This window comes from Canis lupus, chromosome 14, assembly GCF_048164855.1.
Source record: "Canis lupus baileyi chromosome 14, mCanLup2.hap1, whole genome shotgun sequence".
NCBI classification, from domain to species: domain Eukaryota; kingdom Metazoa; phylum Chordata; class Mammalia; order Carnivora; family Canidae; genus Canis; species Canis lupus.
Genome location: NC_132851.1, coordinates 23054642 through 23076448, shown reverse-complemented (window position 1 = coordinate 23076448; position 21807 = coordinate 23054642). Strand labels below are relative to the sequence as shown.

The 21807-nt window shown below is 43.3% G+C and overlaps 1 long non-coding RNA gene across 1 annotated transcript in view; it reads left to right on the top strand.

The window, feature by feature from the left end:
* The first annotated feature begins 5927 nt into the window (after positions 1–5927).
* The window catches only part of LOC140603392 (uncharacterized), a 49690-nt gene continuing 33810 nt past the window's right edge, over positions 5928–21807 (top strand). Inside the window, exon 1 of the long non-coding RNA XR_012006370.1 lies at positions 5928–6233. This is a non-coding gene — a long non-coding RNA (uncharacterized lncRNA). The remainder of the gene's footprint in view (positions 6234–21807) is intronic.

The window sequence follows — 21807 nt, the reverse complement described above, 5'->3', positions numbered from 1 at the left end:
AATTACTTGATTTCCCTCAGCCTCGGTTTTCTCACCTTTGAGATGGGTACAGTCATACACAACATAAATAGTAGTTCCCCTCATCCTTGGTTTTGTTTTCTGCAGTTTCAGTTACCTGTAGCCGACTGCGGTATAGAAGCAGGTGATCCTCCTGATGGATTATCAGAAAGTCAAAAGTCATCTACCACTAGGTCGAAAGGCCTGTGTTATTCACCTCACGTCATCTCATCATACGGCATTTAATCATCTCACATCATCACAAGAGAGGTGAGCGAAAGAAATAAGATATTTTGAGAGAGAGACTATATTCACGTAACTTTTATTACAGTGTATTGTTACAGTTATTCTATTATATTATTGTTGTTCATCTCTTACTGTGCCCAACTTATTTTTTATTTTTTAAAGATTTATTTATTTGAGAGAGAGAGAGAGAGCATGAGCATGGGGGGAGGGACAGAGGGAGAGGAGAATCTCAAGTAGATTCCCTGCTGAGTCCAATGCAGGGCTCAATCTCATGACCTTGAGATCATGACCTGAAATGGGTTGAAATCTAGTTGAAATCTAGAGTGGGATGCTTAACCGACTGAGTGACCCAGGGCCCCTACTGTGCCTAATTTATAAATTAAACTTTGTCATGGCTCAGTATGTACAGAATAAATATAGCACAGAGCTTGGTACTGTGATTTCAGGCATCTGCTGGGGGTCTTGGAATGTATCCCTCACCAATAAAGGGGCTACTGTAGCATTATTGAATTAGATGAGATACAAAGGTTGCCTCAAAAAGAAAACCACCACTAGAAATGCCATTTCTTCCTACTTGTCCCATCTTATACTTCCTGTGCATGAGAATCTGGGGAATTTAGAAAATATACGATGCCTCAGATCCACCCTATCTCCTGGTGGGAATCAGTGCTCTTTAAAAGCTCCTCAGGTGGCTGTTGCAGCCTGAGTTAAGACCCGCTGCCCTCAGGCATTGCTGATCAAGGGTGTGCTGCTCCATGTCTCTGCTGCCTCTATTCCCATCCCCATTGGATCTGACTCCTAAAGTCAGTTTGCCTTGTGTGTTTTAATCTGACAAACGGCAGGTGATTAATCAAGGTTTGTGTGCTAGATCCCTCCCTGAGCCCTGGGTATTTATTTTCATTGGCACCTTGACAGGAGTAGGGCCATATTCTCTTCCGGCACTAAGGGGAGGGAACGGGTGGATAAAGATTTACTGAAATGTTGTGGCAGAGATGATAGGCTGCAGACAAGACATTCTCTGGGACATTAGCTGAGAATCAGAGGGGCCCAGTAGGACTGGTGAAGCAGCTGGGCAGATTTCCTGTCTTCATTCAGCAGTGCTGGAGCAGGAAACCTAGCAGCCAGGCTAGGACAAACTTCAAGAATTTAGAACTCAGGGGGTTGGGTCAGGATGTGCCTGACTGTGTGGTGTGGCCCAGGAAGGGAGGCAGGTGTTTTTGACTGACGGTGGCTTTCTGAGTTAGTCCTTCTTTCTCCCAGTTACATCTTGCAGGAGACCTTCAAACTGTATACTCTTAGGCTCCTGGGTGGCTTAGAGGTTAAGTGTCTGCCTTTCGCTCAGGTTGTGATCCTGGGATCCTGGGATGGAATCCCTTGTCAGGCTCCCCACAGGGAGCCTGCTTCTCCCTCTGCCTCTCTGCCTCTCTGTCTGTATCTTTCATGAATGAATGAATGGATAAAATCTTTAACAAACAAACTGTATACTCTTGACCCCCCCCCAAGGTCATCTAGAGATAATTTCCATACAGCCCATAGTTTCCTGCATCTCTCAGCTTGGGGGTGTTCTCTGGCCTTGGGAGCTTGGCACTCACTGGGTGGCAGGCTGGAAGTATTGGGAAATTAATTGCTTGGGTGCCACCTTCACATGGAGGAATGTCAGTTGGTGGATGAACACCCCCAGCTTCCCTGCCCTTTGGTGGGACAGTCCTAAGCCATGTTCTGCATGGTTTCTTAGACGGTCTCCTGCGTGACAGAGTCCCAGATGCCACAGTGACAACACCCCTCATCATGAACCTTTTGCTGGCTTTCCTCCCTTCCCTGTCTCGCTTTCCTTCTGAAGTCTTCATGGATAGAGGAAGGAAATCATGGTAAGTGTAGTGCTTTCCAATCTGCGAGTTTTGACCCATGAGGGAGTTTTGCATCCATTTCTTTTTTAAAAAATTATTTAATTTTAATTAATTTATTTGAGAGAGAGGGAGAGCAAGAGAAAGAGCAGGGAAAGGGGCAGGGGGGAGGGGCAGGGGCAGAGAGAGAAGCAGACTTCCTGCTGAACAAGAAGCCTGTTATGGGGCTCAATCCCAGCACCCTGGGATCATGACCTGAGCTGAAGGGAGCCTACTGAGCCATCCAGGTGCCCGTGATGTCCATTTCTAAAAAATGAAAGGGAATGAATGTGACATAGCAGAGTGTGCTACATGTTGTGAGGGCACACACTGTTATATGAAAATTTCATTTCAGTCACATGTGAATATACTCATATGCTGGTGAAATATATTTCTCAACATGGATCATGGTCAAAAAATTTGAAAACAAAGAAACAAAAAAAATGAAAACATTGCCATCATGGGCCTCTGTGGTTTTTGTCTTCCCAGAATCCATTTTCCATCTTCCTGAAGTAATAGCACTTCAATATTCCTCTCAACAAGGAAAGAAGACAGTGCCCCTAATTAGACCTAGTCTTGGTGGGACAATCAATCAAAGTGTTGCATCACTCCTTGGTCAAAAGATGGTCTCATGACCCATGACAGCTCAGTCAGATTATTGTTCCAGGGAACTTGAATCTAGAGAGGACACATGAAAGGGCTAAAAATCATTAAAGATGGTTCACTCAAAGGGCATGGATGTCTGGATGTTCATATCTATATGTTTCCTGAAACCTAGATCTTTAAACTTCCTTAACTTTTATTCCCTTCTAAAATTTGGTTGTTGAGCCATTGGGTTGGTTCTGTGAAATACCTGTGAATTTCTTCCTTCCTTCCTTCCTTCCTTCCTTCCTTCCTTCCTTCCTTCCTTCCTTCTTCCTCCCTCCCTCCTTTTGTCTTTCTTTTCATTTCTTTTTTTTCTTTTCTTTTCTTTTCTTTTTTCTTTTCTTTTCTTTTTTTTTTCTTTTCTTTTCTTTTCTTTTCTTTTTTCTTTTCTTTTCTTTTCTTTCTCTTTTCTTTTCTTTTCTTTTCTTTTCTTTTCTTTTCTTTTCTTTTTTTCTTTTCTTTCCTTTCCTTTCCTCTTTTCTTTTCTTTTCTCTTCTCTTCTCTTCTCTTCTCTTCTCTTCTCTTCTCTTCTCTTCTCTCTTTTCTTTTCTTTTCTTTTCTTTTCTTTTCTTTTCTTTTCTTTTCTTTTCTTTTCTTTTCTTTCTTTCTTTTTACCCTGTAGGTAGGTAGATCTATCTTCTGTTGCTGGAGACCAAAGAACTCTCCCATACCTGAGGACTTTGGAATTAGCTGAGCCTAACTCTACTGTCACTTGCCTGAGTGACTGGAAAATGACTTCTCTAAGCTTCAGGTTCCTCTCTTGTAAAATGAGGATAGGAATGCCAGATTGGAGGATATAGAGGATGTTTATATGGCACTTGACCCTAGACTTTCAATTAATGGCAGCTACTATTGTGAGCCAAATTTTAATCATCTCTCCCTGAGTAGTCATGATTTTCCACTTATTGAATATCTGTAGAGTAGATGAATGAATCCATGTGACAAGATAGATTTTCACAACTAAAACCCATAGCTGAATTTCTTTAAGGAGTTACACCACCTTGGGTATTAAACATGTGATTTGTTGCTCAAAAACTTAATATGAGAAAATCTCCATGACCTGGGGTTAGGCAAAATAATTCTTACTAAGGACAACAAAAGCAAACTCCATAAAAGAAAAAAATTGGATAAATCAAACATTATCAAAATTGAAAACTTCTGCTCTGTGAAAGACAATGTCAAGAAAGTAAAAAGACAGCCTAGAGACTAGGAAAAAAATCTTATACAAATCACATAATCAACCAAGGACCCATATTGAGGATACATAAGACCTTAAAAACATACAACCTAATCTAAAAGTGGGTGAAAGACTTGAACAGACATATCACACAAGAGGACATATGGAGGGCAGAGAAGCACTTTAAAAGATGTTCAGCATCATTAGGCATTAAGGAAAAGCGAATTAAAGCCATAATGAGTTGCAACTACATACCTATCATACTGGCTACAATAAAAGTACTGACAATATCAAGCATTGAAAAGGATGCAGAGCAACGGGAACTCTCCCACGTTACTGATGGGAATAAACTATGGCTCAACTACTCTGGAAGATGACTTGGTGGTTTCTTATAAAGTTAAACATACACTTGCCACATGGCCCAGCAATCCCACTCCTGAGAAATGAAATGAAAACTTAGGTTCACACAAAACCTGTCCACATTTTTACAGCAGCCCTGATCATAATTATCCCGACTTGGAAACAATTCCAATGTCATTCAACAGCTAAATGCGTATACAAACCGTGGTCTATTCATACAGTGTGCTAAAACTCAGTAATAGAAAGGAATAATCTCAAAGAGGTCATGTTGAGTAAAAGAAGCCAGTCTCAAAAGGTTACCCACTGTATGATTTCATTTGTACAGGGATTAGGGGAGGGTGGAAGGTTTGGCAGTAAAGAGCACCAAGGAGTTCTTTGGGGGTGATGGAACTGCTCTATATCCTGATGATGGTGGTGGTTACATGAATCTATACACATGTTAAAATTCAGAGGACTGTAAATGCAAAAAACCCCACAAAAAAACCTTCCTGTATGATAGTTAAAAATCTCTTTTCATCATGTAGAGTGAGATTGTGTTCATTTGGATATTTTTGTGTCCTGTAGATCTACCCCAACCAATACAGTAGCCACTGATCACTTATGCTAGTCCCAACTGAGGTGTGGAGTAAGTATCAAGTGCACATCAGGTTTTGAAGACTTAGTACAAAAAAAAATGACATGCAATATCTCAATAATTTTTTAATCCTGAAATAGTACTATTTTATATTGAATTGAATATTTATATTGAAACAGTACTATTTGGGATAGATTTGGTCAAATAAAACATATTATTGATTAATTTCACCTCTTTCTTTTTACTTTAAAAAATGTGGTTACTTGAAGGCTATCACTACAATAGGTAGTTTGGGTTGTATTTTTATTAGACAGCTGCTCTGGATGACGCAGTCAGGGAGGAATGGGGAGGTCTGGATTTTTCACTCTTCATCTGGATCTGCAGGTGCAGGATTGCCCTCCTCAGGGCTGAACAGGATGCACCCAGGGCTGAACAAGACTGCATTTGGGGGCCGCTCACCCCCTCCCAGTCTGTCTGAGAGGTGAATGCCTCTTTCCACAGCTGCTTCATTTCCTGTCTGGCTTTTGGGAGGCTTTGGAGGAGAAGCAGGTGAGGGCAAGGTGAGACGGGCTTCATCAGAGGTTGGGGTGGTGGTGGCATCAAGTGATGGGTTAGACATGAGAGAACCTCGGGCCTTTGTTAGACTTGAGCTAGAATGCCATCTTAGCCACTGGCTAGCTGTATAGCTCTTGTTCTTTCTTAGCCTGGGTTTCTCTGTGTGCAGGAGAGAAAAACAGGTCTTGGAAGGGTTTCCTGGCCTGTGAGGGCTGCGCTGAGGGTGCCTAGGAGAGCGCAGGGAATGCACCCAGGAGGCCTTCTGGAGGTGGTCCTCTTGCTCCTTCTACTAAGGCTCCTGCACCCCGGGCTCTGGTCTCCCTCCCCCTCCCCCTTAGTTGAACCCCGCAGCACTCTGCCCAACTTTTCTCCCTGATTCAGCACTGAGAAATGCCAAGGCAAGCGTTCCCATGAAGCTGCTTGTCAGCAAACACCCACTCCTGCCTCCGCTGCCCCCCCCATGTGTCAGAGACGGGCTTGGACTCCACGCGAGGCCGGGGCGCTGCCAGCTCCAGGGCTGACTCACACACACCCCTGCACAGAGGCTTCAGAGATCAGAAATTGGAGACTCCCGAAGAGTGCGGCAATCCAGGGAAGGCGAGAGGCCCTCCGGCTCTCAGGGGGGCTCCTGCTATCTCCCTGGATTCCATTTCAAAGGCATGAAGGCCTTGGTTTGGGATGTGTGCGCCTGGTCTGTCTGGTTCACTTTTTCTCCTTTGCCTTTCGTTTCAATTGAGCTGCTGCTAGTTATTTTGTTGCACGCCTCCCACTGCTCAGTGTTGGCATCAAATGGTAGGTAGGTACGGTGCAGCCTTATCAGCTGCATAGTTTGTCAAAGAAGCTTATTGGGTACCTGTTTGGGCAGGCACTGTATGGGGCTCTGTGGAAGGGATGTCCGAATTGGAGGTCTCTTGGGGCTCCCACGCATGGTGGTGGTGGTTGCTACCTGGTAGGGCTATATTGATCACCACCAGGACTTTAAGAGCCACAGGGTTCTGTTGGATCCCCAAGTTCAGGGGGCCGTGTGGCTTGAGGACCTCAGATTTAGGCCTGGGGTGGGACTCAGGCCATCAAATGAGGCCCTCTTTCGGGATGGAGCAGTGTGGTATGGGGGTCAAGGACATGGCTGTTGGCATCTGGCAGCCATAGGGTGTTTGCATCTGGGCTCCTCCACAAGGGGTCCTCTGGCTGCAGAGCCTGATCTGGGTAGGCCCCGCTTTCTCGGCTGACACCTGGGTCATAATACCACTTCTTGCAGCTCATGGTGAGAATGTGACACCTGCCCTTTACTGAGCTGCTGCTGTGTGCCACAGACCTCACTACTTTCCAGGGGGTTTCAAATTTAATTCCTCTAACAACCCCACGAGGAAGGTATTGGCTTTATCTGCGTTTTACAGGTGAAGAAATGGAGGCTTAGGGAGGTTAAATACTATGCCCAGATGTAGATTCTAGTGCTCTGCTCCACACACTGCCTGACCCAACCTTCTCCATGTGGATGCTCCGGTGGGGACAGGGACGAGGGCTTCTGGAGCACGTGGGGTGGGGTCTTGGACAGCTGAGATTCCTCCCCTGGGAAGCCGGGAGGTGGCAGGGGCTGGGACTGTGCGTGAGCTAAGGCTCTGGACCTCTGAAGCATCTGCATTGTTCCATCCGACTTCATTGGCAAAATACACACTCAAAGGTAAAATTGGAGAAATTTAAGATGGTGATTACAGAGCGTCAAAACCCAGGCATGGGTGACCCCTTGAGGGCTGGGCCTGTGTGACTGCACTGGGCAAACAGTCACAAAACTGACCCTATTTTAAATGCTTTTTATGGCATGAACTTTTCTAAAGTGAGAAGTAAGTGTGTGTGTGTGCGTGTGTGTGTGTGTGTGTCTGTCTGTCTTGCTGTGTATTGGGTTTCCTAAATTGGGAGTGGACTCATCTACATGGATGTGTGTATATTAAAACATCCAGCAGCAACTCAACCAGTGTGACTCTGGGAAAATGAGTGCAGTGTCTGGTTATCTGCATACATGGAGTCTCTGCTGTTGGTTCAGTGGCCACACTGAAGACGCCTGAGTGTGCAATGCTCCTTCCTGCCCAGTTCAGAGTGTTTAGTTCACACCTTCCTTGGGAGGGAGAATAGTGCTGTGGCTAATAGCTTCCCTCCAAGGACTCCAAATACTTGGAGTTATTGATCAAACTCCCGACTCTGCAATTTTCTTGCCATTTGACCTTGGGTCAACTACTTAACTCTCTGGAAGCTCAGTTTTGCCATCTGTAACATAAGCGAATGGTACCCAAATTCTCTGACTCTTTGAGGATTATAATGACAAGGGCATGAAAAGCATCCAGCACAGTGCCTGGCATGTATCGACACTCAGTAGATATTGACCGCTGTCATTATTCTTGAGTTTAAGAACAGCAACAGAACTTAAGAATTGTGTGTGTGTGTGGGGGGGGGGGGGAGGTAGTTAATTATCAAACTGGAATAGTACCAAGGATAAGATGGATGAATGAATTCTGAGAACTTTTCTCAGTAGTTTATTATCTAATAATAATGCTTGAGATGTGTTCATCATTGTATAGTCCACAAAGCACTTTCTTACACATAATTCCACTCTAGCCCCACAACACCCTTGCAAAGTAAGAAGAATGAGAAATTTATTATCCTGTTTTACAGATTGAGAAACTAGAGGCCCAGAGATTAATGACTGCTCATTTATTCAACAGTCATTTAATGGGCACTTACTGTGTGCAAGACACTATGCTAGATTTGGGGATAAAAATGAGTAAGAGGGTTTTTTTCCCCTGCCCTTTTGAAGAACTTATTGTGGGTCAGGGTAGCTAGAGCAGGCTTGCAGGAGGATGCTGACCTTAAGGTAATGTATCTGTCAGGATAAATCAGGTGATGGTGCAGAAATAGCAACAACAAATTTCTGGGACTTAAAGAAATGAAGATTTATTTCTCATTCATGCTATTGGTCCATCATGGGTCAGCTAGTGGCTCTGCCCCCCTAATTTCACTCTGAACCAGACAAGTGGAGCAGCCGCAGGTTGGAACATTGCCGGTTGTGGTCGTAGAGGAAACAGATCTGAAACTGGGAGGGTCTCACACCAGCAATCAAATTCTTCAGTCATGGGCCAGACTTTTAATATGGTTGCACCCAACCACGGGGGGGCAGAGCAGAAAGTAAAATTCCACTATGTGCCCAGAAGGCAGAAAGCTGGAAATATTTGGTGAGCAGATGAATAACTACTCCAGCTGGGCAGGCTCTGAAGGATGGGTAGGAATCAGGTGAATATTGGCCAGGTGGGTTTGGTGGGGAGCGTAGAAGGGTGAAGAGGAATTGGAGCCTTAAAGAGAAAGAGGCTGAAAAAAAAAAGAGAGAGAGAGAGAGGCTGGTAGGAGGTATGGGGGGGTGGGGGTGGGAAACAATGGGAGAGACAGGAGGCAGAAATGCGAAAGGCGCTGGGGGAGGAATAGTGAGTCTGCCAGTCTCACTGGAAGAGTTTGATTCAACAGTTTATTTAACAAGTACTGACTCAGCTCCTATGTATATTAAGCGCCGGGACTGCAAAAGAAGGAAAAGCATGGTGCCTACCTTTGAAGAGCCTACAGTCCAGTAGGAGAGCTAGATTTTGTACATGGAACAAAGAGAATCAAAGTATAAGAATATTCTTATTCAAAGTATAAGAATATAAGAAGAATAGTGCTTATGTTTGCCGGGTACTCTTCTGGGATTTGTACATATTTGAACTTATGTAATCATCTTGTAGCTTCACAAGGTAGATGCTATCATTCCCATTTTATGGGTGACAAAACGAGGCATGGAATGGCTAAGTGGAGAGCAGAGGTGGGCTTCAAGTCCAAGGACTCTCAGTCCAGTGTCTGTGCTCTTAATCCAAAAGCTTTACTCTACTGTTTTTTGTTTGGTAACTTGTGAGTTGGGGCTGTGCCTCTACTCTTGGATGGCAAGTAGTTTTGCCTGCAGATCCAAAATGATAGATTGTTATTGGCTGCTTGGAGCTCTGTGTTGGGAAGAGTTCCAAGACCAAGCTGGGACTCAGGGAGGAGAGAATGATGTGATTAATTAGTAATGCCTGCCACGGCATGAGAGGTGGTATTGTCAGCACAATGTATTTGGTAACCCTCGTCTATTTAATGCCCAGGGCGAAGTGGATTTAATCAATTTATTAACAATAAAGACAAAACCAAACAACTAATTCGTTGACCGTTTGCCTCACTTTTCAGTCTGTTTTCTTTCTTCAAGGCTCCATCACGTTTATGGCAGCCTAGGTATTCCTTGCTTGAGCAGTTAGCTTTCCTTCCTGGAGATTAATGTTTAAAATATCAAAACTGTAACCCCTCAGGCAATCATAACACCTTAATTGTCAAAACAACAAAAATATCAGCCATGGCCAATGTTCAATCCATTGCACCCCTGGTAAAGTCATCAGCCGGGATGGCATGGCAATGACAATAATTAAAAAAGGATTCTAATTGCTGAGCCTGATTTCTGTGCAAGGAAGAAACCATCAGTTAGCTTGGGGAATTCAGCCATGAGAGAACCCAGCTGTAGCCTGCATCATTAGGGGAATTCCTGCCCAGAAATGTTGTAAGGCTTTCCTCTGAGGGGAAGGTTCTAGAAACATTGTCTCCCTGCACCTCCTTTTCTTGGCTTTTCTTTCCTGGGTACCACTTCTACCTATACTCAGACTTTCATTTCTTTCATATTATTTCCCATAATTCCTAGGAATGGATCCCAAATTTGGGTGCATGGAGATATAGCTAGAACTTGGAGCTCAGAGCTCAGATGATGAATAGGTTTCTTCTCCCTGGCCAGCTCTGATCAATTGCTCGTGGCTACTGAAATGCTGAGTTGAGAGGGTTTGCAATGGACGCAGCCCGAAAGCATATAGGGATTTATTAGTGATGTCTGCAATGAGCGTGGGCTAGGGACAATAATTTGTGTAAGCTTCCACTGGCTCTGCCAAGATGGAAAGCCTGCACTGTTCCTACAGCTGTGATGTTAGTGAATGAGCTTAGGGTTTGGCCTGAAGAGGTACTAGTTCGAGTCCTATCTCTTCGCTTGGAAACGTCACTTACCTCCTTTCAGTCTTAGTAAACCTTAAGTAAACATAATACTTCTTGTCAAGTGGTTGTAAGAATTGTAGGGATGATGTACATTCCTTCAACAAATACTTGTTGAGCACCATGGGAGGTGATGGAGGTACAATGGGGTGGTACATTATGGACATGATTCCTGCCCACACGAGCTTATTGTCCAGTGTGTGTGTGTGGGGGAGGATATATTTGTTTTCTAATGCTGTAACCAATTACCACACATTTAGAAGCTTTAAACAATATACATTTTTGTATCACACGTTCTGTGTATCGGGGGTCTGGGCACAGCTTAGCTGGCCCCTCAGCTCAAGGTCTTATAAGGTTAAACTCAAGACATCCACTGAGTTGTTCTGTTCTGATCTGGAAGCTTGACTGAGGAAAAATCCACTTCCAAGCTCATTTAGGTTGCTGGAAGAGTTTACTTTCTTTCCATGGTAAGACTGTAGGCCTTGGTTTTGGCTGACTATCAGCTGGATTCCATCAGGCCATAGAACATTGATTGTCTCAATGCACCCCCAACCCCCATCTCTTTTCTTAACTTTTCTTTCCTGGTTACCACTTCTAGAAGCTACCCATAGAAACTGCCCATGACAACTAGAGGCTTCTTGTAGCTCCCTGGCCATATGGGCTTCTTCAACAAGGCCAGTTACTTCATCAAGTCAGAAAGCAGAGTCTCCTGCTCCAGTCTGCTGAAATGGAGTATTATGTAACCTAACATATCCACGGGGGTGACATCCCTTCATCTTGCTGTATGCTATTAATTAGAAGCAAGTCATAGGTCCTACGTATATTCAGGGGGAGGGGATTATATGAAGGCATGGAAAACACAGGGTCACTGGGATCATTGGGGGGTCACTTTGGAGTCTCTCCATCACAGGGACATACAAACAAGAGTTTGTGTATAAGAGAGTACACGTATGGGACACGTAACCACAAGAATAACAGTAGTGTGATAGTTGCTATGATGAGGAGATTCAGAGTGTAAGAAGGCCTAGATTGGGACACTCAAACAGTTTCAGGGTTGTCAGGACTTCTTGGAGGAAGGATTTTTCAGGCTGAGACCCAAAGGATGATCAGGGTTAGCCATGTCATAGGATTTTATCCAGATGCTACTTCTTCTCATGACTGTGTGCCACCCAAAATTGGAACACGTCTTCAGATAGGATCTTTCAAGCACTTACAGTGAGACCCTTTCCATATTTGCTCTGGGATCTTTTCTTTGTTAATGGACCCCAAGGAAAATCAGCTCCTGGACTCAAGTTTTACAAGATGACAAGGAGATGAGTACTAGGGTGAGAGGGAGATGGCGGGTCAGGAATGGGCTTCTAGGGATTCTCCGTCCAGCTAGTGTCAATTCCCACTGGTTCTCCCTTGGAAGGAAGAGAAACTGATGGATAGAATGAGAAACCCACTATCTGGTTCAGAGTGGGCCTATAGTTGAATAATCTACGGCCCAACCAAAGCTTTTCCCATTCCATACAGATCTGTTTAGAAATAACGAGAACATTGACAGTGCCATCCAAAGTCATGTCCCAATTTGTTAAGCTTTTAGGAGGCATTACTTGCTGTTTTTGAGAATAATGCATTATAGTTGTGAACATTTGCTGTATGACAGGCACTGGCTAAGCCCTAAGTGCTTAGATGGATTATCTATCCCAAGAAGAAGCTTCTCAGACACCTGGGTAGCTCAGTAGGCCAAGTGTCTGCCTTCAGCTCAGGTCATGATCCCAGAGTCCCTTGCTCAGCGTGGAGTCTACTTCTGCCCCCCTCCCTGACCCTCCCCCCATTCTCTCTCATAAATAAATAAAATCTTTATTAAAAAAAAAAAGCTTCCTCCATGTCTTCTAACACATTAAATTCTGGTAGAAAGATTATCTGTGCCTTTCCTTGCTGCCTATTAAAACCTTCCTCATCTTGCATGCTCCACCTCAAGTCCTACCTCTTTTAAGAAACTGGCCATGAGCACCCCAGGGCATATCATCCCTACCACCAAGTTTATCACCCCATCAGCCTCTATCTTCCATCACTTATAACAAGAACCATAGCATTTTGGTGCTCTGACTCACCTGTCCCTTTCTAGCTGCTCTTCTACCTTATACTCTATCTATCCCCAATCAATCTGACCACAATAACCCTGGTCTCTCTTCCTGCAATTCTTGCCTCCCTCTGCTCCATCCTGGGTATTGTGAACAGATTGGATTTTCTAAAGTTCAGTCTCGATTGTGTCACTTTATCCCTCAAAAACATCCAGTGCCTAATGTTTAATCCACACCAATTTTTCTTTTTCTTTTTCTTTCTTTTTTTTTTAATGATATCTACATGCAGTGTGGGGCTTGAACTCATGATCTTGAGACCAATAGTCACACACTCTACTGACCGAGCCAGCCGGGTATCCTTAATCCACACCAATTTCACTTCCAGCAATTTATCTCAGGCATATTTGCCCATGTGTGAAATGATGGCTGCCGTACATACCGAGTGCTGGATCACTGGTAGTAGCAGCAGACCTGAAGCAACTTGCACATTCATCAATAAAGGCTTGGTTAATAAGATCTGGTACATTTGTAACTGTGGTTTTTAAGCCTGGTTGCACATTCAGGTCACCTGGGTGTGGTATATTAGAATGATCTCAATTTCTCTGCTATTTCTCCTATTGAGAAATAGAGTCTAATGCCCTTTTTCTTGTTTGGGGACTTGCTTAAGTAATAGAAGGGGATCAAATAGATAGTCTGAGACCTCCAAGGCTAGGTTATAAGAAGCTTTGTAGCTTCTGCATTGGCCTCTCGGAACTTAAGTTCTGGGATGAGCCAACTGCTAGGTAAGAAGTCTGATTATCCTCAGACCACTATACTGTGAGGAGGCCCAAGTTAGCTGCATGAAGCAGGGTGGGTTGGGGGAAAAGAGAGAGAGAGAGAAAAAGGGGGAGGGCTCTATTCAGCCCCAGCCCAGGCCCTAAGCATGTGAGTAAGGAAGCATTTTTATATACTTCAGCTTCTAGAAATATGATGTAGATAGTAACCAAGGCTTCCAGCTGATGTCAGAATCAAAGCCCCAGATCCGTGGCTCCAATCAAACCATTCCTGCTATCTCCCATCCATTCAAACCACCCCACCAGAGTGTGCCCTCCACCCCCAGTCGCTGTGGAGCATAGACAAGCCATCCCTACTACACCCTGCCTGAATACTTGGCCCTCCGAATTGTGAACATAACAAACTGGTCATTGTTTTATGATTCTTAGCTTTTGAGGTGGTTTATTGTAGAGAACAGATAACTGGAACTCCTGGGGATCTTTTAAAATCTTCCCAGGCCATTCTAATGAACAACCATGCTGAGAATCACTGGTCCATACAATTAAATGCTATCTATCCATTTGAAGTGAATAAAGAAGCTCTCTTTGGGGTCACCTGGATGGCTCAGTCAGTGGAGCATGTGACTCTTGATCTCAAAGCTGTGAGTGTGAGATTACTAAAAAAAAAAAAAGCAAATTAACTTTAGAAAAAAACTTTAGAAAAAAAGAAGCTCACTTTGTTCTGCTCTGGTATGATACCTAACTTATATTGTCAAGGGGTAATTAGAAAGTTACTGGAACAATTTTTATTTTTTTTAAAGATTTTATTTATTTATTCATGAGAGAGAGAGAGAGAGAGAGAGAGGCAGAGACACAGGCAGAGGGAGAAGCAGGCTCCATGGAGGGAGCCCAACGTGGGACTCTATCTCAGGTCTCTAGGATCAGACCCTGGGCCAAAGGCGGCACTAAACCACTGAGCCACCCCGGCTGCCCAACAATTTTATACTGTGCTACCATTTGTGTAAAAGAATTATGTAGGTACGGATCGTTTCTGGAATAATATATAAGAAAGTGGTAAGGAACTTGTGTTGGTACCAGAGAGGGAGACTGCATGGCTGGGGATCTGAGGAAAAATTTTTTTACTCTATGATAGCATTCATATTTTAAAACACATAAATGTGCCAGTTTAATGGTAAAGAAATTCTGCCTGGAAAAAAAGAAAAGAAATTATGCCTGTTGCTTACCAAATCCTTTAGCCTGATCTGGCCTCAACCTTCATTTCTAGGCTTACTATTCACTCCTCTGATTTTACATTAAAAACTGGTTGTGTTAAGAAGAATAACGGCCCCTCTCCAAGATGTCCTAATGCCTGGAACCTGCAAGAGGGACTTTGCAGATGTGATCCAATTAAGTAGTTTGAGATGAAGACATAATCCTGGATGATGTAGGAGGGCCCAGGGTAATCCCAAGGGTCCTTGTGAGTGAGAGAGGGAAATAGAAGTCAGGGAAGGAGAGCTGGGGAAGTTAGAGGTTGGAGTGATGTGGTTGCTGACTTTGAAGATGAAAGAAGAGATGCCCTGAGGCAGGGAATTTGGGCAGCCTCTGGAAGCTGGAAAAGTCAAGGAAACAGATCCTCCCCTCCTCAGAGCCTCCAGAACCAAGAGATCCCTGGGAACACAGTGACTTTAGCCCAGTGAGACCCATTTCAGACTTATGACCTTTAGAACTATAAGGTAATAAATTTGTGTTGTTTTAAACACCAAGTTTGTGGTAATTTGTAACAGCAGCCATAGGAAACTCACACACTGGTGTTTCTCCAGATGGTGGTAAAATAGGCCTTTCAAGGGAATATTAATGAAAATAATTAAAAAGTTCTCCAATATAAAACAAACAAAACTAATAGATTATAGTTTTTAATCAAGTTAAATGAGGTATAATTTACACACAAAATATGTATCAAAGTGTATGCATTTTATGTGTACAGATCAATGAGTTTGACATATACATACAACCATGTAATCTAGCATCCCAGTCAAGATATAGAACATTTCCATTACTCCAGAATGTTCCCTTGGGCCACTTCCTATCCCCACAACTCGCCCCAGGTAACCACTGACTTGCTTTTTTTCCCACTAGACAAAGTATTTTTTTAAAAGATTTTTTTTTTTTTTAAAGTAGGGGAAGGAGCAGAGTGAGAGGGCAATGAGTATCTCAAGTAGACTCGGTGCTGAGCCCAGAGCCTGACGTGGGGCTCGATCCCTGGAGAACAAGATCATGACCTGAGCTGAAAACCAAGAGTCAGATGCTTAACAAACTGACCACCCAGGGGCCCCTAGAGAAATTATTTTTAACTGTGGGGTTTCTCAGGATCTTTAAAATGTTGAGAGGGTTGTGAATGTCCAAGGAGAGGTGCTATGATCAGGGGTTGCATGTCCAGATTTTTTTTTTTTTTGACCATGAGTCTTTTTGTTCTAGAGAATCTCACAGAATGAGGGGCTCTCAGAACACACCTGAGAAGTGCCTTTCTGCTCACCTGCTCAGCTCAGGTGTTTCCTCCCTCTTGAAGTGCCCATCTCTAGCCTTTGAAAATGTACTCATGGACAAGCACCTCCATGAAGTAGATCTTTCTCTCTGCTAAGTCTTATATTCTCTGTTTCACATCTGCAGGACACACATTGTATAATAGTTAATATTATAGCAACATTACATTTGCATTATAGACACATGGCTGTATGGTCTTTTCTGAGGGCAGTGAGTGCTATTTGCTTTACTATTACATGATTACGAGGAAATGCTCAAGTGTTCATCAAAGTCAAAGAAGCTATGCTCCAAAGTAACTGTTGAGCTGCCCTAAACTTGGGGCCGTCACTGGCTAAAACATTTTGAGGCTCTGCTTCAGACACCCATAGCCGTGTGAATTTAATAGGCTGATGGTGAATGACTCCCTCATCTTCTTACCGCATATCAGCCCAGCACATTCCTGAGTCCTATGGATTTTATTTCAGAATGGTCTCTCCCATCCTTAGCTTCTTTCCTATGTCCTCTGCCAATGCCCTGTTCAGGTTCTTACCATGTCTCACTTACATTATTACAACAGCTTCCTAGATGGTCTCTCCTCAGTCTTGCTCCTCCTCTTATCTACATTCCATTCTAATGCCAAGATCCTGATCTTGTTCTTTTGCCTGAAAATCTCAGCACAGTTGCCCTTTGCTTGTAAGATCACATTAGAAGGGCTAGTGTGGCAAACTTGGTCCTCCCCACATGAGAACCTTTGCCTCTTAAGCTTCACCTCCTGTTCTTCTTTTCCATGTCCCCTCCATTCCAATGACTGTGGCTTCTCACAGCTTCATGGGCACACTGCCCTTTCAAGGTGCCATGTTGTTCCTTCAACTTGGGATGCCCTTCCCCTTCTCCATCTGGCAAACATCTAGTCATTGGATGACTGTTCCAAATATCACCCCAGGAAGACTTCTCTTCTTCCCAAGGTGCAATGAAATCTTTTGCTTCATTACACGTCAGTAGTAACTGTATGCATTTCTTTGGCATAGCTCTTACCTAACCGCATCACAATGTAGTGTATCGGTTTAGATGCTGTTTCCCTCATTACAACGTGAGATGTGTGAAACACAAGTGACCCACTTTATCTCTGTATTCCCAGCACTTAACACAGTGCCTAGCAAAATGTCTTTGTGACTGATAATGCCTAGTATTTACTGAGTTTTTACTATGTGCCAGGCACTGCATTAAGTATCTTTGTGGGTTAACTTGATTAGTTCACTTCTTACACAGCCCTATGAGGAAGATTGTTAATGGTTCTGTTTTGCAGAAGAGAAAACAGCCTTGGAGTAGTCAGAAACTTTCTGGTACAGCTGTTTTTGTCTATTTCACCCAACTGGTAAGCGGCAGAACTTGTATTTCAACTTGGGTTTATCCCATTTGTTCTCCTAATGCTCCTTACTAGTATTTCATGAATGAATGATGGGATAAATGAATGAATGGTGAACACAGCCAGTTATTGGGATATTTAAAGTATATATCTTCGAGCAGCAGACCAGGACCATTTCCTTGGCTTGGAAAAGGAAGAGGAAACGTCTCAGCAGAGGTAATAGCACTAGGAAAGCCTGAAGACAAAGGGGTACGACTCAGAGAAGTGAGAAGACATTCCCACTTGTGGGGAGGACCAATTCTCATGTGGGGAATGTCTCTTACTACAGAGTAGTAAGTGACAGTGTCTAGAATCTCAACTCAGGGAAGGTTCCAGGATGGGGCCCTGAAGCTTGGCTCCTGCTTCTAGCAGCCCCCTTCTCCAGGGAAATTCCAATGCTAGGCTAGGCATTTCCAGTTGCAGGTTCAATGAATCAAGAAGGAGCTCCCTGTCTTCTGGGGAAGGCCACCCCTTCCTTCCCTGCCAACCCCCAACGCTCTCCTCATCTCCAGACCTGAAGGATAGTGTCAAGAAGATGTCGATGTGTCACCAGGAAGAATTAGTGTTGCTCAACAAACCTGCACTTCCCTGGTCTGTTCACTCTGTCTTCTATCGTGCCATTTCAGACCTTATCCTCCTGCTTATACTTGTAGCATTTATTTCTTCTCTCTCTCAACCCATTAACTTGATTCCTATTTCAGGGAAAAATCACAGACACTGGAGGAAACCTCTGGGAGCTCTGTTACTTTATTTACCAGGTTACTCACGTTGGACACATATGTTCGACCTTTTCCGGCATTACTGGTCAGACTCTCCATGCTCCTTTATCAGGCTGGACTCCCTGGTGTGCTCCATCTCATCCTCCACCTTCGAGAATTTCATCAGCAATTCTTCCTCTCCGGCACTCATCAGTGGATCACTTTTATCCACATACACACATGCTGTTATTTCTCCTCCCCGGGGCTTGCATGTACTGTTCCCTTTACCTGCCATGCTATTCCAGTAAATATTTGCAAAGCTTGTCTCTTTGTTTCCTTTGGCTCTTTGCACAAATATCATCTGACCATGCTGTTTAAAAGTGCAAAAATCGCAGAACTATGCTCTCCTTTCCTTTTGGAAGCAACAAGAAAGAAAAATGTGAAAACAAAGATTTAAAATTTTTTAAAAAGTGCAAAAATGTCACCCTCCCCATCCCATTTTAATTTTACTCTGTAGTATTTATCACCTCTTGACACGTATGGACTATTCATTTGACCCTCCAGGGCAGGGATTTTTCTTTTTCTTTTTTTTTCATTGCTGTATCTCAGCACCTAGAATAGTACCTGGCACACAACAGGCCCTAATGAATGTTTGTAGAAAGAATGATTCAGTGACTTCCCTTCCCTGACATCCCTGCTGGTTTGTAGCAACGGTGTGATTTTTCCTTACAAAGAGAGAGAGCTATTCAGAAAGATATTACCACCCACCGCTTTCACTCAGAAGTTCTTAGCACAGAGCTTCTCAAACTTTGATGTGCATTTGAATTGCCTGGGGGCTCTTGTTAAAATGCAGTTTCTGATTCAGCAGGTCTGTGGGGCCCGAGACTCTGCATTTCTAACCAGCAACCAGGTCCTATAGATGTTGGTGATCCAGACCGCACATTGAGTGGCAAGGCTGCTTTGGTCATCTTAAGCATTGGTCTTTTTTTTTTTTTCTTAAGGAATAGAGTGAGTATACATATTTACATAGTGCATTTACATATTAACTGTGTAAACATGACACTGAGTTTAAGCAGTTCTATGTTCAATGTGTTTGTAACTGTAGTTTACTAAGTTTGTGCAGTTTCATCCAGGGTTATATACGCCCGGGGACGAAATGTTGGTAGTCTGTTGAATGATGACTGTCCATTGTCTGGGCAGATTTAGTTCAGTTTAGTTTTGGGGTGTGTGTGTGTGTGTGTGTGTGTGTGTGTGCAAGAATAACATTATTGAGGCTAATAAGTTTCCTAGCAATTGTCTGATGCAATGTGCCATGTTTTGGCAGGAAATCAATACAAAGACAAGTCCTGCCTTTCCGCTCAGATGATTATTACATCACTCTGTTTCTGTCTAGAGAACAATATGGAGTGTTTCTTATGATAATCACCAGAATCAATTAGTTTTAAAATCGTAGAGACTCCCTACACTGTGGGTACAGTTTGTGTGTCCCATAGAGGGGAAAGGGGAAAGGCAGGCAGAGACTGAAAACCAGCCAACACCCCTTTGCCAAGTCAGGTGTTCTGGCTGGAGTTGCATTGCCTTTTTCACCTAGAGAGGGTGCTTTTTTGCAAACTGAATAAAAGTAGCTGTTGTTTGGTGACTGGTCCTAAAGCTAGAGAGCTGCAGAGGAAACAGGGAGTGCTGAGCACAGCATTTGGGTATTAGGGAGGTGGAGATACAGAGAGCCAGAGCACTTGTTCTTATCAACGTCAGCATCTAACATTCATTGAAGTCTTAGGATGCACGAGGCCCTAAACCAATTGCTTTACATACATTGTCTCATTTATTCCCTATCACAGCAACCCCCAAAGTTAAGTAATAGTATTATTTATTTCATCCTTCTTACAGAGGTATAAAACTTGGAGAGGTTAAGTGACTTGTCTGGGGTCACAGAGCTATGCTAAATGTAATTTTTAAAAATACACATTATAATCTTCAGGTACATATTAAATTAATCGAATTAAATTAAAGTACAAATTGTATCATATCAAAGATTTTATTTGAGTCATTAATTAGTGCAAGAACCAGTAAGATGTTAAAGCTTACCCAAAGAGCATTAGAGAATTTGGGTATATGCAGGTGATTTAACAAAGAAATATAAGGATGGTATGGTAGCCTGGAAAATGCTCCTCCATCCTCCGAAGACGTCTATGTTCCGATGCTGGAATTTATGAGTACATTACCTTAAAGGTAAAAAGCACTTTGCAGGTGTAATTAGGTTGTGAATTTTGAGATGGGTAGATTATCCCAGATTATCTAGGTAGCCCAATATATTCATAAGTGTCCTTATATGGGGGGGGGCAGGAATATCAGAGTGAGAGACGGAAGAGCAGAGGCTAGAGTGATGTGCTTTGCAGATGGAGGAGGAAGAGGCCACAAGCTACAGAATGTAGGTGACCCTAGAGGCTGGAAAAGGCAGGGCTACACATCTTCTTTTAGAGCCCCCAGGAGAAACCAACCCTGCTGACACTTGATTTTAGCCCAGTAAAACTGATTTTGGACTTCTGGTTTCTAGAACTAAGATGAATTTATGTTGTTTTAAGCCCGAAGATGTGGTACATTGTTATAGCAGCAGGAGGAAATTAATACAGAAAGATTACTGGATTAGATAGAAAGCTGGTTAATGTCCAACAGAGCCATAAACCATAACCCTTGGAGCTAATTCTTCCACCAGAGTTAAATGATTTGCATCTTTACTGAACCTAAATTTACAAGTTAACCTCTGCCCCTGCAGAGATGAAAATTGCCTGGTCAGTACAAAGTCAAGTCCAACACTGCACCAAAAGAACACCCAGTAGTCCCTTCTGGATATTCTCAAGGTTAGGACACTCTTCTAGATAGCTAGGAAGTGAAGGAGCTGGGATTTGAGCAGGGTTTTTCCAAGTGCAGGGCTTACCTTCTCACTAGCATCAGTTGGTAGAGTAGCAAGGTAGTCTGGGACAAAGCAAATTGTGCATGGGAACTGAGAACATAGCCCAAAGACTGTCAAGGTGAATTTACCAATTCTTTCATGGTGCATTCCCTGAACACAGGACTTTCTCCCTTCCTGGCCAATGGTGGAAGTTCCTACTTAGAGGCAACTGGCTGGCTCAGTTGGTAGAGCATACAACTCTTGATATCGAGGTTGTAAGTTCAAGCCCCACACTGGGTATAGAGATTAGTTAAAAATAAAATCTTTAGGGGTGCCTGGGTGGCTCCATTGGTTAAACATCTGGTCTGATTCTTGGTTACAGCGTAGGTTATGACTTCAGGGTCATGGGATTGGGTTCTATGCTGAGCATGGAGTCTGCTTGTCTTTCGCCTCCCCTCCTACCTCTGTTCACATTCTTTCTCTCTCTCTCTCAAATAAATAAATAAATAAATAAATAAATAAATAAATAAATAAATAAATAATAAAATCTTAAAAAAGAGAAATTCCCACTCTAGCTTTCTGAGAACTTAGAGTCAAGCTTTTAAATAAGTGGTTAAAGTAAGTTCCCAGTGGGTGTATCTTGAGAGGTGTAGTATGAAGCTGAACTCTCACCTCTACTCCTCCCCACCTTGTTTAGGAGCAAAGGTCCCTGAAAGTCTTTTCTTTAAAAATATCTTACTTGGTTAAGCATCGTAATACCTTGTCTAGCAAATGCTTGATAAAAGTTTGAATTGCATATGGTTTGGGGGAAGAGAGAAGTGAAGACTTTGGGGTTGGGGAATAACTAAAGGAGCAAGTGAGAGGTGCCAAGAACTAGCATGGCCTTCTTAAGAGATGGTGTGCTGAAGGTTCTGACAGGTGGGCGGCTTTTATAGGGGAGTTGGAGCTATGGTTAGA